The sequence below is a fragment of the Rhinoraja longicauda genome, chromosome 37 (assembly GCF_053455715.1).
Source record: "Rhinoraja longicauda isolate Sanriku21f chromosome 37, sRhiLon1.1, whole genome shotgun sequence".
In the NCBI taxonomy this organism is placed as follows: Eukaryota; Metazoa; Chordata; class Chondrichthyes; order Rajiformes; family Arhynchobatidae; genus Rhinoraja; species Rhinoraja longicauda.
The window spans coordinates 5,030,314-5,047,762 of record NC_135989.1 but is presented as its reverse complement, the minus strand read 5'-3'; the positions used below and the strand labels follow the sequence as shown (position 1 = coordinate 5,047,762).

At 49.4% G+C, this 17,449-nt stretch overlaps 1 long non-coding RNA gene and 4 other non-coding genes across 6 annotated transcripts in view; 1 reads left to right on the top strand and 4 right to left on the bottom strand.

Moving 5' to 3' along the window:
- Window positions 1–122: 122 nt before the first annotated feature.
- On the bottom strand, window positions 123–195 carry trnaf-gaa (transfer RNA phenylalanine (anticodon GAA)). Its single transcript has one exon. It is a non-coding gene; the product is annotated as a tRNA-Phe (tRNA).
- Window positions 196–860: 665 nt separating this feature from the next.
- On the bottom strand, window positions 861–942 carry trnal-aag (transfer RNA leucine (anticodon AAG)). The gene has a single exon. It is a non-coding gene; the product is annotated as a tRNA-Leu (tRNA).
- A 597-nt stretch (window positions 943–1,539) lies between these two features.
- Window positions 1,540–1,611, bottom strand: trnaw-cca (transfer RNA tryptophan (anticodon CCA)). Its single transcript has one exon. It is a non-coding gene; the product is annotated as a tRNA-Trp (tRNA).
- A 531-nt stretch (window positions 1,612–2,142) lies between these two features.
- On the bottom strand, window positions 2,143–2,215 carry trnaf-gaa (transfer RNA phenylalanine (anticodon GAA)). The gene has a single exon. It is a non-coding gene; the product is annotated as a tRNA-Phe (tRNA).
- Window positions 2,216–3,586: 1,371 nt separating this feature from the next.
- Window positions 3,587–17,449, top strand: part of LOC144610726 (uncharacterized) — a 16,955-nt gene continuing 3,092 nt past the window's right edge. The window contains exons 1-2 of one of the 2 annotated variants that reach the window (XR_013549447.1): window positions 3,587–3,713; window positions 11,159–11,382. This is a non-coding gene — a long non-coding RNA (uncharacterized LOC144610726). Of the gene's footprint in view, window positions 3,714–10,174; window positions 10,362–11,158; window positions 11,383–17,449 lie in introns of those variants that run through there. The other variant, XR_013549446.1, reaches the window with a different exon arrangement.

The window sequence follows — 17,449 nt, the reverse complement described above, 5'->3', positions numbered from 1 at the left end:
CACCAAAGGGACGACGGTGAGTAAGGTGGGTCTAAAATAGTCGCGCTATCGTGTACCGTTTTGGGTGTGTAGGTCATGGAACAAACAAACAAACAAGAGTTTTATTATATAGATACTATCCATGCCGAAACCCGGGATTGAACCAGGGACCTTTAGATCTTCAGTCTAACGCTCTCCCAACTGAACTATTTCGGCTGTTTGTCTTATCATCCAAGGTTCCTTACCTCCTGCTCTAACAAGAAACAGGCATCCCTTTAATTTTCGCCACCACTTTAAAAATCTCCCACTCTCTGCCTACTAGTTTAGTTTAGTTTGGGAGATACAGCAAGGAATCAGGCCCTTCGGCCCACCCAGTCCGCACTCGACCAGCAGATCCCCCCTCCGGGAACTGGGATATTTTCTCTTACATTGAGTCATTGGAACATTTAAATTTCACACCCTGCAGATATTTAAAACCCATGTCGTCAGATATAATGTCAATGTTGATACAGCTGCCAATTGTTGAGGCGAGTCAGCCGACGGCCTTCACCCGTGACCTGATTAAATAAAATCTAATGTTGAAAGGACTCACAGTGCTGAGATTTAGTTTAGTGATACAGCGCGGAAACAGGCCCCTTCGGCCCACCGGGTTCGTGCCGCCCCTGCGATCCCCGCACATTAACACTATCCTACACACACTAGGGACAATTGTTACATTTACCCAAGCCAATTAACCTAGCAAACCTGCACGTCTTTGGAGTGTGGGAGGAAACTGTGGATCTCGGAGCAAACCCACGCAGGTCACGGGGAGAACGTGCAAACTCCGTACAGACAAAACAGTTCTCCACCTTTTTTTCCCCTCTCGCTTTTTAAAACGGTGATGGCAGCGGTGGGATTCGAACCCACGCCCCCGAAGAGACTGGAGCCTTAATCCAGCGCCTTAGACCGCTCGGCCACGCTACCCACGCTGGAGTAGCCCAGCGGGTCAGGCAGCATCTCTGCAGAACATGGACAGGTGTCGGTTCGAGGCCCTTCTTCAGATTGGGAATCAAAAGGCAACCTATCCATTTTCTCCGGAGATGCAGCCTGAGCTGCTGCGTTACTCCAGCACTTTATATCTTTTTGTGTATCTGCAGTTTCTACAAGAATACGAAAATGGAGTTAAATAATATGTGCCGAAGTTATTCTTTATTCCAGAGATGCTGAAACATATAATATTATTAAGGGGTTGGACACGTTAGAGGCAGGAAACATGTTCCCAATGTTGGGGGAGTCCAGAACAAGGGGCCACAGTTTAAGAATAAGGGGTCGGCCATTTAGAACGGAGATGAGGAAAAACGTTTTCAGTCAGAGAGTTGTGAATCTGTGGAAGAGGCCAATTCTCTGAATGCATTCACCAGCTCTTAAGGATAGCAGAGTCAGGGAGAAGGTAGGAACAAGGTACTGAGAATGATCAGCCATGAATGGTGGTGCTGGCTCGAGGGGTGGCTATTAATAAAGGTATGAAAGACTCAAGAAGGAAACAAGGAAACTTGATAATAAAATCCATCAGCACGGTAATGACCTCGACGTGATTCGAACACGCAGCCTTCTGATCTGGAGTCAGACGCGCTACCGTTGCGCCACGAGGCCCGCTGTTCTTGCAACACATAGAAACATATACAATAGGTGCAGGAGGAGGCCATTCGGCCCTTCGAGCCAGCATTGCCTTTCAATGTGATCATGGCTGATCATTCTCAATCAGTACCCCGTTCCTGCCTTCTCCCCATGCCCCCTGACTCCGCTATCCTTAAGAGCTCTATCTAGCTCTCTCTTGAATGCATTCAGAGAATTGGCCTCTACTGCCTTCTGAGGCAGAGAATTCCACAGATTCACAACTCTCTGACTTCAGACTGAAAGTAGGGGGTGAAGACGCCTTTTTCTCCAGGGATGCTGCCTGACCCGCTGAGTTACTCCAGCACTTTGTGTCTATCACTGGTATAAACCAGCATCTGCAGTTCCTTGACAGTACATTTTGTATGATCCACTGAGAAATGTTATGGCTACTTTGAAGAAGTTCTCCGGCAACTTCTCCTGAGTTACTCCAGTGACTTTTAGCGGCCGTGGCGCCCGCAAAAGCAGCATCGTAAACCGCGCATCCATTAATATAAGTAATACGATCCGTGCCGAAACCCGGGATTGAACCAGGGACCTTTAGATCTTCAGTCTAACGCTCTCCCAACTGAGCTATTTCGGCTGCTATCCCGCAAAATGCAAGTTCTCAAATCATGTCAAATGTTCAGATTCCCTCTGTGTGTTGAAGGCAGACGCAAAATGCTGGAGTAACTCAGCAGGTCTGGCAGCATCTCTGGAGGGAAGGAATGGGTGACGTTTCGGGACGAGACCCTTCTTCAGACTGATCTCTCTTCTCTTCTCTCCAGAGATGCTGCCTGTCATGCTGAGTTACTCCAGCATTTTGTGTCTACCTTCGATTTCAACCAGCATCTGCAGTTCTATTTCCCCTAACCCTCTGTATGTTTCCTGAAATAGGCTATGAATGTGTGGCACAGGGTGCTGGAGTAACTCAGCGGGTCAGGCAGCATCTCTGGAGGAGCATTGATTCGGGACATTGATTTGGGCTCGGAGCTCTTAGACAATAGACAATAGGTGCAGGAGGAGTCCATTCGGCCCTTCGAGCCAGCACTGCCATTCAATGTGATCATGGCTGATCATTCTCAATCAGTACCCCGTTCCTGCCTTCTCCCCATACCCCCTGACTCCGCTACCCTTAAGAGCTCTATCTAGCTCTCTTCTTCAGACTGACTGTGATGGAAGCGGAGGGGGAGGGGGAGAGGGGGGGAGGGGGAGGGGGAGAGGGGGGGAGGGGGGGAGGGGAGGGGGAGAAAGCTGGAAAACTGAAAGGGCATAGCGAGTTGATAATGAGATGTAGACAAGGGGGGGGTGAGGTGGGGGAGATAGAATGATGGTTGGACATAGATCGTCTTGCGTTTGAGGCAGCAGGAGTTATGTGACGCCCTCCAGGCGCTGTAGCCAGTGCAATGTGCTGTTGTCGAGGGCCGTGCGGTCGACCCCTTCACCAGGGGGACAATAGACAATAGGTGCAGGAGGAGGCCATTCGGCCCTTCGAGCCAGCACCACAATTCAATGTGATCATGGCTGATCATTCTCAGTCAGTTCCCCGTTCCTGCCTTCTCCCCACACCCCCTGACTCCGCTATCCTTAAGAGAGAGTCCCTCTCTCTTGAATGCATTCAGAGACTTGGCCCCCACTGCCTTCTGAGGCAGAGAGGGGCGGAGAACAGTGCAGTCGGACATGCCGTGCTGCGCTGTTTGCTGATAGACGCAACCCTCAACGATGCATGTTGGCGTTGAACCGGCCGACCCCTGTGCGGAGCCGGTTCAGGGCGGCCCACTCTTTGCGGGGCGTGTCCGAGCCGGGTGGGGCTGTGGTGTTCGGTGCGACGGTGAATTGAGGAGGTGGCGATGTCTGTTCCCAGCTGGTTCTCCTTGCTCCTAGTATGTTGAAACCGGAGCCACAGAGGGTCGCTGCGTGACGGGAGAAAGGGCGACGAGACGACAGGCGTTGAGGTCCCAGTTGCTGTGAATCCTGGGCGAGGTGGTGCAAAGGATGTTTGGCAAAGGTCCGATGGGGCCTTGCACACCAGCCTATGAGTGAAGAACTCTCTGCGAAGCTTGAGATGACAGAACGACAAGTGTGAGATGAGGGTCGAAGAGGTGCGAAGTGTGAAGCCAGAGAAAGGGTATAGAAACATAGAAAATAGGTGCAGGAGTAGGCCATTCGGCCCTTCGAGCCTGCACCGCCATTCAATATGACCATGGCTGATCATCCAGCTCAGTAGCCTGTACCTGCCTTCTCTCCATACCCCCTGATCCCTTTAGCAAAAAGGGCCACATCTAACTCCCTCTTAAATATAGCCAATGAACTGGCCTCAACTACCTTCTGTGGCAGAGAATTCCACAGACTCACCACTCTCTGTGTGAAGAAATGTTTTCTCATCTCGGTCCTAAAAGACTTCCCCCTTATCCTTAAGCTATGACCCCTGGTTCTGGACTCCCCCAACATCGGGAACAATCTTCCCGCATCTAGCCTCTCCAACCCCTTAAGAATTTTATATGTTTCTATAAGATCCCCCCTCAGTCTTCTAAATTCCAGCGAGTACAAGCCCAGTCTATCTAGTCTTTCCTCATATGAAAGTCCCGCCATCCCAGGGATCAATCTGGTGAACCTTCTCTGTACTCCCTCTAAGGCAAGAACGTCTTTCCTCAGGTTAGGAGACCAAAACTGTACACAATACTCCAGGTGCGGTCTCACCAAGGCCCTGTACAACTGCAGCAGAACCTCCCTGCTCCTAAACTCAAATCCTCTTGCTATGAATGCCAACATACCATTCGCTTTCTTCACTGCCTGCTGCACCTGCATGCTTGCTTTCAATGACTGGTGCACCATGACACCCAGGTCACGTTGTATCTCCCCTTCTCCCAATCGGTCACCATTCAGGTAATACTCTGCTTTCCTGTTCTTGCCGCCAAAGTGGATAACCTCACATTTATCCACATTATATTGCATCTGCCATGCATTTGCCCACTCGCCTAATCTATCCAAGTCACTCTGCAGCCTCCTAGTATCCTCCTCGCAGCTAACACTGCCACCCAGCTTCGTGTCATCCGCAAACTTAGAGATGTTGCATTCAATTCCCTCGTCCAAATCATTAATCTACTGTAAATAACTGGGGTCCCAGCACTGAGCCTTGTGGTACCCCACTAGTCACTGCCTGCCATTCCGAAAAGGACCCGTTTATTCCTACTCTTTGCTTCCTGTCCGCCAACCAATTTTCTATCCACCTCAACACTGAACCCTCAATACCGTGTGCTTTAAGTTTGTACACCAATCTCCTATGTGGGACCTTGTCGAAGGCCTTCTGAAAGTCCAGATATAACACATCGACTGGTTCTCCCTTATCCACTCTACTAGTTACATCCTCGAAAAATTCTATAAGATTCGTCAGACATGATTTGCCTTTGGTAAATCCATGCTGACTTTGTCCGATGATTTCACCACTTTCCAAATGTGATGCTATCACATCTTTAATAACTGACTCTAGCATTTCCCCCACTACCGATGTTAGGCTAACTGGTCTATAATTCCCCGTTTTCTCTCTCCCTCCCTTTTTATAAAGTGGGATTACATTAGCTACCCTCCAGTCCTCAGGAACTGCTCCAGAATCTAAAGAGTTTTGAAAAATTATCACTAATGCATCCACTATTTCTGAGGCTACTTCCTTAAGCACTCTGGGATGCAGCCTATCTGGCCCTGGGGATTTATCTGCCTTTAATCCATTTAATTTACCTAACACCACTTCCCGACTAACCTGGATTTCCCTCAGTTCCTCCATCTCTTTAGACCCCCGGTCCCCCGCTATTTCCGGCAGACGGTTTATGTCTTCCTTAGTGAAGACAGAACCAAAGTATTTGTTCAATTGGTCTGCCATCTCCTTGTTCCCTATGATCAATTCACCTGTTTCCGACTGCAAGGGACCTACATTTGCCTTAACTAATCTTTTTCTCTTGACATATCTATAAAAGCTTTTGCAGTCTGTTTTTATGTTCCTTGCCAGTTTTCCCCTCATTATCTATTTTCCCTTTCCTAATTAAGCCCTTTGTCCTCCTCTGCTGGACTCTGAATTTCTCCCAGTCCTCTGGTATGCTACTTTTTCTGGCTAATCTGTATGCTTCATCTTTTGTTTTAATACTATCCTTGATTTCCCTTGTTAACCACGGATGCACTACCTTTCCTGGTTTGTTCTTTTGCCAAACTGGGATGAACACTTGTTGTAGTTCATCCATGCGACCTTTAAATGCCTTCCATTGCATGTCCACCGTCAACCCTTTCAGCATCAATCGCCAGTCTATCTTGGACAATTCACGCCTCATACCTTCAAAGTTACCTTTCTTTAAGTTCAGAACACTTGTTTCTGTATCAACTTTGTCACTCTCCATCCTAATGAAGAACTCTACCATATTATCATCACTCTTGCCCAAGGGGCCTCGCACAACAAGACTGCTAACTAACCCTTCCTCATTACTCAATACCCAGTCTAGAATGGCCTGTTCTCTCATTGGTTCCTCGACATGTTGGTTTAGAAAACCATCTCTCAAACATTCCAAGAAATCCTCTTCCTCAGCACCCCTGCCAGTTTGGTTCACCCAATCTATATGTAGATTGAAGTCACCCATTATAACTGCTGCGCCTTTAGTGCATGCATTTCTAATTTCCTGCTTGATGCCATCCCCAACCTCCCTACTGCTGTTAGATGGCCTGTACACAACTCCCACTAGCGTTTTCTGCCCCTTAGTGTTTCGTAGCTCTACCCATATCGATTCCACTTCCTCCAAGCTAATGTCCTTCCTTTCCACTGCTTTAATCTCCTCTCTAACCAGTAACGCTACCCCACCTCCTTTTCCTTTCTGTCTATCCCGCCTGAATATAGAATATCCCTGGATGTTGAGCTCCCAGCCTTGGTCACCCTGGAGCCATGTCTCTGACATCCCAACTATATCATAATCATTAATAACTATCTCCACATTTAATTCATCCACCTTATTACGTATACTCCTTGCATTGAGACACAAAGCCTTCAGGCTTGTTTTTACAACTCTCTTACCCCTTGTACGATTATGTTGAAAAGTGGCCCTTTTTGATTTTTGCCCTGGATTTGTCTGCCTGCCACTTTTACTTTTCACCTTGCTACCTGTTGCTTCTACCCTCATTTTACACCCCTCTGTCTCTCTGCTCCAGCTCCCATCCCCCTGCCACATTAGTTTAAATCCTCCCCGACAGCACTAGCAAACACTCCCCCTAGGGAATGTAGATGGAAAGGGAGGGGGAGGAGAAATGGGAGCGTATCCAGATGGGGCACATCGAATTTCCTAATTGTAGGTAACCCTAACAACACCCGACCCCCAACCCCTTTTTTACCCACACCCCCATTCTCTCCGCCCCCCCAATCCCATTTGCTTCCAAGATGAAACATATAAGATTATTAAGGGGTTGGACACGTTAGAGGCAGGAAACATGTTTCCAATGTTGGGGGAGTCCAGAACAAGGGGCCACACAGTTTAAGTATAAGGGGTAGGCCACTTAACATCGCTGGTGCGGCTCGACCACGGGACTTTACATCGCCTGGTGCAGCTCGGCCACTGGACTTAGCTGCGCAAGGCTTGGTCGCGGGCCTTTCATCGCCCGGTTCGGCCGCGGGACGTTTCAGCGCCCGGTGCGGGGACTGTGCGGGTCGGTCGGGGACGAGCTGTCTGTCCGTGGGCGTGGGGAAGAGAGTGGAAGTTTTGTTGCCTCCATCACAGTGAGGGGGTGTTTGGAGTCACTGTGATGGACGTTTGTGTTGGGGTCATGTGTCTTTTTTTCTATGACTGCTATGTAGTTTCGTTCGGTACTTCGGTGCCGAACGACAAATAAAGCTCTGTTATACCTGTTATACCTGTTATTTAGAACGGAGATGAGGAAAAACTTTTTCAGTCAGAGAGTTGTGAATCTGTGGAATTCTCTGCCTCAGAAGGCAGTGGAGGCCAGTTCTCTGAATGCATTCAAGAGAGAGCTAGATAGAGCTCTTAAGGATAGCGGAGTCAGGGGGTATGGGGAGAAGGCAGGAACGGGGTACTGATTGAGAATGATCAGCCATGGTCACATTGAATGGCGGTGCTGGCTCGAAAGGCCGAATGGCCTCCTCCTGCACCTATTGTCTATTGTCTATTGTCTATGACGCCCAACCCAGGCGACTATTTGCGTGCTAGCCACAGATACAGATCTACAATCGCTTACAGTGCCCTCCATTATGTTTGGGACAAAGACCCGTCATTTATTCATTTGCATCTCCGTTCTCCACAAGGGCCAGAGATGAAAAGACAAAAGGTGGAGAGATAAGGTTGTAAGCGCCGACTGTGAGGCCAGAGGAAATCATGTAGGTGGATGGGGAGAGGGAGGAGAGAAGTGGGTGCGCGTAAACATGGGGCTCAGGGAATGGGGGAGGGAAAGAAGTGGAAAGCTTTGTAGGTTCGTAACCAAAAGAAAAAGGAATCCTACGTTCATAAATAGAAACATACAAAATAGATGCAGGAGGAGGCCATTTGGCCCTTCGAGCCAGAACCGCCATTCATTGTGATCACGGCTGATCATCCACAATCAGTAACCCGTGCCTGCCTTCTCCCCATAGCCCTTGATTCCGCTAGCCCCTAGAGCTCTATCTAACTCTCTCTTAAATCCATCCAGTGAATCGGCCTCCACTGCCCTCTGTGGCAGAGAATTCCACAAATTCACAACTCTCTGGGTGAAAAAGTTTTTTTCTCACCTCAGTTTTAAATGGCTTCCTAGACTGTGTGGCTCCTGGTTCTGGACTCCCCCAACATTGGGAATGTTACCGCTGGGGTGTAAGCTGCCCAAATATGAGGTGCTGTTCCTCCAGTTTGCGTGCAGCCTCACTCTGGCAATGGAGGAGTCACAGGGCACAAAGGTCAGTGTGGGTATGGGAAGGGGGGAGTTAAAGTGTTTGGCAACCGGGAAATCCAGTAGGTCTTGGCAGGCCGAGCGCAAGTGTTCAGTAGACAATAGGTGCAGGAGTAGGCCATTCAGCCCTTCGAGCCAGCACCGCCATTCAATGCGATCATGGCTGATCACTCTCAATCAGTACCCCGTTCCTGCCTTCTCCCCATACCCTCTCACTCCGCTATCCTTAAGAGCTCTATCCAGCTCTCTCTTGAAAGCATCCAACGAACTGGCCTCCACTGCCTTCTGAGGCAGAGAATTCCACACCTTCACCACTCTCTGACTGAAAAAGTTCTTCCTCATCTCCGTTCTAAATGGCCTACCCATTATTCTTAAACTGTGGCCCCTTGTTCTGGACTCCCCCAACATTGGGAACATGTTTCCTGCCTCTAATGTGTCCAATCCCCTAATTATCTTATATGTTTCAATAAGATCCCCCCTCATCCTTCTAGATTCCAGTGTATACAAGCCCAATCGCTCCAGCCTTTCAACATACGACAGTCCCGCCATTCCGGGAATTAACCTAGTGAACGCCCTCCATAGCAAGAATATCCTTCCTCAAATTTGGAGACCAAAACTGCACACAGTACTCCAGGTGCGGTCTCACCAGGGCCCGGTACAACTGTAAAAGGACCTCTTTGCTCCTATACTCAACTCCTCTTGTTATGAAGGCCAACATTCCATTGGCTTTCTTCACTGCCTGCTGTACCTGCATGCTTTCTTTCATTGACTGATGCACTAGGACACCCAGATCTCGTTGAACTCCCCCTCCTCCTAACGACACCATTCGATCATACATTATGGATGGATAATTCATGGGGAGGGGGGGTGGAGGGGTGTGAAGACAGAGTGGAGAGGGGGGAGAAAGAGGGGGAGGTGTACAATTAATCATTAGATAGGAGGAGTTATCAGATATGTTATCTATATACTAAAACTCTCGTTTGTTTGTTTGTTTGTTTGTTCCTGAACTACACCCAAAACGGTACACGATAGCGTGACAATTTTAGGCCCACCTTGCTCACCATCGCCCCCTTTAGTGCTAATGGAAGAAGTTTCATTGAAATCGGTGTTATATTCTTTAAGTTATTCACATTTTAAAGTTTAAATCTATCTCCTAGGGAGGGGGAGGGAGGGAGAGGGGTGGAGGGAGGGAGGATAAAAGGGGTTGAGGGAGGTGGAGTGGGTGGGAGGTGAGGGGGATGGAAGGGTGGAGAGGGGGAGGGGGAAGAGTGGGTGCTGTACCAATGCAGGAGAGGTTTGGGCTCAACTGGTCCACTTGGTCTAGTTGGGCTTTAAATGGGTCAAATGCAGGCAGCCTATCTGAATTAAACTGATGCTTGTTTAAACTGAAGGTAGACACAGAAAAACTGGAGTAACTCAGCGGGACAGGCAGCATCTCTGCAGAGAAGGGATAGGTGACATTTCGGGTCGAGACCTTCAGTCTTTGTGTAGATGTTCCGAATCTCAGTTGTTTATCATGCATGAGCGCATGTCCACAAGTTCGGTCGCGTCGCGCTAACACTCACTAATATTTAACAAAACGCAGTGACCCGTCTGTGACACGGCTGTCTATTGATCTTTCTGCCTCTCTTTAAATTTCTTAACCGTGTGGCATTTGACCATTTAACTATCCCACACTCCAAAGACGTACAGCCTTGTAGGTGAATTGGCTTGGTACAATTGTAAATTGTCCCTAGTGTGCGTGGATCGCTGGTCGGACTGGATGGGCGCTGTATCTCAAAACTAAACTAAACTACATTGATTACACCGGCCACAAATTTGGATGGGCACTCGTTGCCAGTGTGTAGGTGAGTCTTTTTTTTGTACAGGAAGGAATTGCAAATGTTGGTTTACACCGAAGATAGACACAAAAAAACTGGAGTAACTCAGCGGGCAGACAGACACCCATTCCTTCTCTCCAGAGATGCTGCCTGTCCCGCTGAGTTACCCCAGCATTTTGTGTCTATCTGCTATGTTTTTCTATGTTTCTTCATAGAGGCATTCGTAGAGTGGTGCATCGTGGAAACAGGCCCTTCGGCCCATCTTGCCCACACCGGCCAACATGTCCCAGCTACACTAGTCCCACCTGCCCGCGATTGGTCCATAACCCTCCAAACCTGTCCTATCCATGTACCTGCCTAACTGTGTCTTAAACGATGGGATAGTCCCAGCCTCAACTACCTCCTCTGGCAGCCTGTTCCATACACCCACCACCCACTGTGTGGAAAAGTTACCCCTCGGTTTCCTAGTAAATCTTTTCCCCTTCACCTTGAACCTATGTCCTCTGGTCCTCGATTCCCCTACTCTGGGCAAGAGATTCTGTGCAGCCACACGATCTATTCCTTTCATGATTTTGGACACCTCTACAAGATCTCCCCTCATCCTCCTGCGCTCCATGGAATAGAGACCCAGCCTGCTCAACCTCTCCCTGTAGCTCACACCCTCTAGTCCTGGCAACATCCTCGTCAATCTTCTCTGTACCTGTTTTCTTGTTTAACGATACTGTCCTTCAATCGTAACAAAGTGTTCCTTTAAGCCCTGACCAGTTTAATTATCACACAGGCTGATTTATCTGTTTATTAATCAGAAACTTACTGGCCTATAGATTCCAGCTTTCGTTTCAACTCAACTGGGCGACGCGGGAGAGGGTTCCTGTACCTGTAATTATCAACAGACGACTGCCGAACACAGCGGGCATCTCTCCAACGGTGCACCAGTCTGACCGAGGAGCTGAGCAGGGGATGGTGAGGTTCCTGCTCGCGATTCTTGGAGTCCTGGTGTTCTTTGGCCCCGTCGTGGCTCATGTGTCTCACCTTCCAAAGAGCCAACGTGAGTACATATCTTTACAGCCATTTCCACGGTGGCGCAGCGGATTAGTTGCTGCCCTTGCAGCGCCAGAGACCCGGGTTCGAGTAGAAACATAGAAACATAGAAAATAGGTGCAGGAATAGGCAATTCGGCCCTTCGAGCCTGCACCGCCATTCTATACGATCATGGCTGATCATCCAACTCAGTATGTCTCGACCCGAAACGTCACCCATTCCTTCTCCCCGAGATGCTGCCTGACCTGCTGAGTTACTCCAGCATTTTGTGAATAAATCAGTATCCCGTACCTGCCTTCTCTCCATACCCCCTGATCCCTTTAGCCACAAGGGTCACATCTAACTCCCTCTTAAATATAGCCAATGAACTGGCCTCAACTACCTTCCGTGGCAGAGAATCCCACAGACTCACCACTCTCTGTGTGAAGAAATGTTTTCTCATCTTGGTCCTAAAAGACTTCCCCCTTATCCTTAAACTGTGACCCCTGGTTCTGGACTTCCCCAACATCGGGAACAATCTTCCTGCATCTAGCCTGTCCAGCCCCTTAAGAATTTTGTAAGTTTCCATAAGATCCCCCCTCAGTCTTCTAAATTCCAGCGAGTACAAGCCGAGTCTATCCAATCTTTCTTCATATGAAAGTCCTGTCATCCCAGGAATCAATCCGGTGAACCTTCTCTGTACTCCCTCTATGGCAAGAATGTCTTTCCTCAGATTAGGAGACCAAACCTGTACGTAATACTCCAGGTGTGGTCTCACCAATGCCCTGTACAACTGCAGCAGAACCTCCCTGCCCCTATACTCAAATCCCCTCGCTATGAATGCCAACATACCATTCGCTTTCTTCTCTGCCTGCTGCACCTCCATGCCTACTTTCAATGACTGGTGTACCACGACACCCAGGTCCCCCAGTAATACTCTCCCAGAGTATGGAGTTTGTACCTTCTCCCCGTGCACCGAGTAGGTTTTACATAGAAACATAGTAAATAGGTGCAGAAGGAGGCCATCGACCCTTCGAGCCAGCGCCGCCATTCAATATGACCATGGCTTCTTCTTCTTGCGTTTGAGGCAGCAGAAGTTATGAAGCTGCTTCTGCTGTCTCTGTTTGTTGTCGTTCGCCTGACTGAGGTCAGTTGACTGGGCTCACCACGGGGAGGTCGACAACGTGAGACCCATGATCATGGCTGGTCATCCACAATCAGTACCCCGTTCCCGCTTTCTCCCCTTGATTCCGTTAGCCCTCAGAGCTGAATCTTGTAACAACTTTCTCTTGAATACATCACGTTTTCTCCGGGATAGACAATAGACAATAGGTGCAGGAGGAGGCCATTCGGCCCTTCGAGCCAGCACCGCCATTCAATGTGATCATGGCTGATCATTCTCAATCAGTACCCCGTTCCTGCCTTCTCCCCATACCCCTTGACTCCGCTATCCGTAAGAGCTCTATCCAGCTCTCTCTTGAATGCATTCAGAGAATTGGCCTCCACTGCCTTCTGAGGCAGAGAATTCCACAGATTCACAACTCTCTGACTGAAAAAGTTTTTCCTCATCTCCGTTCTAAATGGCCTACCCCTTATTCTTAAACTGTGGCCCCTCATTCTGGACTCCCCCAACATTGGGAACATGTTTCCTGCCTTTAACGTGTCCAACCCCTTAATAATCTTATACGTTTCGATAAGATCCCCTCTCATCCTTCTAAATTCCAGTGTATACAAGACTAGTCGCTCCAGTCTTTCAACATATGACGGTCCCGCCATTCCGGTAATTCACCTAGTAAACCTAGGCAGCACGCCCTCAATAACAAGAATATCCTTCCTCAAATTAGGAGACCAAAACTGCACACAGTACTCCAGGTGCGGTCTCACTAGGGCCCTGTACAACTGCAGAAGGACCTCTTTGCTCCTATACTCAACTCCTCTTGTTATGAAGGCCAACATTCCATTGGCTTTCTTCACTGCCTGCTGTACCTGCATGCTTCCTTTCAGTGACTGATGCACTAGGACACCCAGATCTCGTTGTACGTCCCCTTTTCCTAACTTAATAATAATAATAATGCATTACATTTATATAGCGCTTTTCTAAACACTCAAAGACGTACAGGTTGTAGGCTAATTGGCTTGGTATAAATGTAAAATGGTCTCTCGTGTGTTAGTGTGCGGGGATTGCTGGTTGGTACGGACTCCTTGAGCCGAAGTGCCTGTTTCCGCGCTGATTCTCGAAGTTAAACTAAAATAGCCCTGTTCCCACGCTGTATCAATGTGACTCTTGACACAAGTTCGGTCGCGTCGCGCTAACACTCACTAATATTTAACAAAACGCAGTGACCAGTCTGTGACACGGATGTCTATTGATCTTTCTGCCTCTCTTTAAATTTCTTAACCGTGTGGCATTTCGGATCTCGGAGAAAACCCACGCAGGTCACGGGGAGAACGTACAAACTGAACTAAACTACATTGATTACACCGGTCACAAATTTGGATGGGCACTCGTTACCAGTGTGTAGGTGAGTCTTTTTTTTTGTATAGGAAGGAATTGCAAATGTTGGTTTACACCGAAGATAGACACAAAAAACTGGAGTAACTCAGCGGGACAGACACCCATTCCTTCTCTCCAGAGATGCTGCCTGTCCCGCTGAGTTACTCCAGCATTTTGTGTCTATCTGCTATGTTTTTCTATGCTTGTTCATAGAATCATTCATGGAGTGATGCATCGTGGAAACAGGCCCTTCGGCCCAACTTGCCCACACCGGCCAACATGTCCCAGCTACACTAGTCCCACCTGCCCGCGATTGGCCCATATCCCTCCAAACCTGTCCTATCCAAGACACCAAATGCTGGAGTAACTCAGCGGGTCAGGCAGCATCTCTGGAGAAAATGAATAGGTGACGTTTCGGGACGAGACCCTTCTTCGGACCGAGAGTCAGGAGAAGGGTCTCGTCCCGAAACGTCACCTATTCATTTTCTCCAGAGATGCTGCCTGACCCGCTGAGTTACTCCAGCGCTTTGTGCCGATCTTGGATGTAAACCAGCATCTGCAATTCCTCCCCGCACACCTTTCCAGAATAACTTGCTGAAGTCTTAACGTCACATTTGGAAAAGCCTATATCCGAATCCCAGTCCCCGGCTCCCATTCTGTAGCAAGGGACTGCAGATGTTGGTTTAAACCGAAGATAGACACAAAATGCTGGAGTAACTCAGCGGGTCAGGCAGCATCTCTGGAGAGAAGGAATGGGTGAGACCCTTCTACAGACCTGGAATGTCACCCATTCCTTCTCTCCAGAGAGGCTGCCTATCCCGCTGAGTTACTCCAGCCGTCTGTGTCTGTCTCCCATTCTGGGCGACATTACTGCACATTTACTTCCAGCGAGGAGCTTTTGTACGTAGAGGAGACTATCATTGAGCGAATCCTGGATCCGCCGGCTGCACTGTGCTGAGAAAGAAACACACCCCTCGCTATCACCACGAAGATGGACTCAAAGTGCTGGAGTAACTCAGCGGGGCAGTCAGCATCTCTGGAGAGAAGGAATAGTCTTCGCTTTCATCCCGTCAGGTTTACCATCTGGTATGTGCAGGAAGGAACTGCAGATGCTGGTTTAAATCGAAGGTAGACACAAAGTGCTGGAGTAACTCAGCGGGACAGGCAGCCTCTGTGGAGCGAATGGACAGGCGGCATCTCGAGTGCGGACCCTTCTTCAGACTCTTGTATAGTTTATGCCACTCGTTACAATAAAAATTCTTTGCTTGCAAGGTCACCACATCAAGTTTAGAAAAATGAGGGGGGGGCTCATTGAAACGTACAAAATAGTGAAAGGCTTGGATAGAGTGCATGTGGAGAAGATGTTTCCACTAGTGGGAGAGTCTAGGAGTCAAAGTCTCAGAATTAAAGGATGTTCTTATAGCAAGGAGATGAGGAGGAATTTCTTCAGTCAGAGGGTGGTGAATCTGTGGAATTCTTTGCCACAGGAGGCTGTGGAGGCCAAGTCAGTGGATATATTTAAGGTAGAAATAGATAGATTCTTGATTAGTGCGGGTGTCAGGGGTTATGGGGAGAAGGCAGGAGAATGGGGTTAGGAGGGAGAGATAGATCAGCCATGATTGAATGGCGGAGTAGACTAGATGGGCCGAATGGCCTAATTCTACTCCTATCAGTTATGTGTATGAACACACGTAAATTACGAAGATATCATCTATACACTGAAGATAGACACAAAATGCTGGAGTAACTCAGCAGGACAGGCATCATCTCTGGAGAGAATGAATAGGTGACGTTTCGGGTCGAGGCCTTTTTTTCAGAGTGGAGGTGGAGGGGAGGGAACTGGAGGTTAGGAAAGCCAGAACAAAGCAGGGCCAAGAAAGGGTAAAGTCCAAGATGGTCCATTGTTGGCTGGGGAAGAGGTGATAACGAAGGAATGCGAGCATGCGAACAGCGGAACTAGTAAGACAACTAGAGTGGGCGAGGGAGGTGGAGAGAGTATGTAGGTGTTACTTGACATTAGAGAAATCAAAGGTAGAGACAAAATGCTGGAGTAACTCAGCGGGTCAGGCAGCATCTCTGGAGAGAAGGAATGGGTGACGTTTCGGGTCGAGGCCCTTCTTCAGACCGATGCCCCCTCCGCTGACATCAGTCTGAAGAAGGGTCTCGACCCGAAAAGTCACCCATTCCTTCTCTCCAGAGATGCTGCCTGACCCGCTGAGTTACTCCAGCATTTTGTGTCTACCTTCGATTTAAACCAGCACCTGCAGTTTTGTATCCCTGCACATTCGAGAAGTCAATGTTCATACCGCTGTCCAAGGGAAATATGAGATGCTGTTCCAACAATTTGTGCTGGGCCTCACTTTGACAATGGAGGAGGCCCAGGACAGAGAGGTCAGTGTGGGAATGGGAAATAAAATGTTTGGCTGAAGAAGGGTCTCGACCCGAAACGCCGCCTATTCATTCTCTCCAGAGATGCGGCCTGTCCCGCTGAGTTACTCCAGCATTTTTTTTTGCGTCTATCTTCGGCTTAATAACATAACATAACATAACATAACATAACAACACTTTATTGTCACTCGGCACAACACCGAGCGAAATTTCAGCAGTCACACAAAATACAGCAAAAAAGAAAAGAACACAGGACACCCGACCCCAACACAAACATCCATCACAGTGACTCCAAACACCCCCTCACTGTGATGGAGGCAACAAAACTTCCCCTCTCTTCCCCCCGCACCCACGGACAGGCAGCTCGACCCCTACCGAGGCAAACGACACGCACAGCCCCCGCAAGGGGATGGAAGGCCCCCCGGCCGAGCCGCCCCGGGCACCGAAACGTCCCGCGGCCACACCGGGCGATGTTAAGTCCAACGGCCGAGCCGCACCGGGCACTGAAACGTCCCGCGGCCGAACAGCGCTGACGATGTTAAGTCCAGCGGCCAAGCCGCACCGGGCACTGAAACGTCCCGCGGCCGCACCGGGCGATGTTAAGTCCAGCGGCCAAGCCGCACCGGGCACTGAAACGTCCCGCGGCCGAGCCGCACCGGGCACTGAAACGTCCCGCGGCCGCACCGGGCGATGTTAAGTCCAGCGGCCGAGCCGCACCGGGCACTGAAACGTCCCGCGGCCGAGCTGCGCCGGCAATGTTAAGGCCCGCAGCCGAGCCGCACCGGGCACTGAAACGTCCCGCGGCCGAGCTGCGCCGGCAATGTTAAGGCCCGCAGCCGAGCCGCGCCCCGGGGAAGAGACCTAATAAAATAAAGGTTTCCCCCCGCCCCACCCCCCCACCCCACCCCACACCCCCACCACACACCCCCACCACACATACACAGCCAAAAACAGAAACAAAAACCATCCCAACACCGACACAAACAAAAAAAAAAGAAAAAAAGACAACAGACTGCCAGAGAGCCGCAGCCGTTAGGCGCAGCCAACTCCTCCTCCGGCATCTGCAGTTCCTTCCTGCACATAACACGATCGCCCAGCATCTGCATGGTTCGCCGGCATACAGGAGTCCACAGCGAAAACAACAGATAAAGTTGTACAATCCCCCCCCTCCCCATCTCACCCCCCCCCCTCACCCCCCCCCCCCTTCTCAACC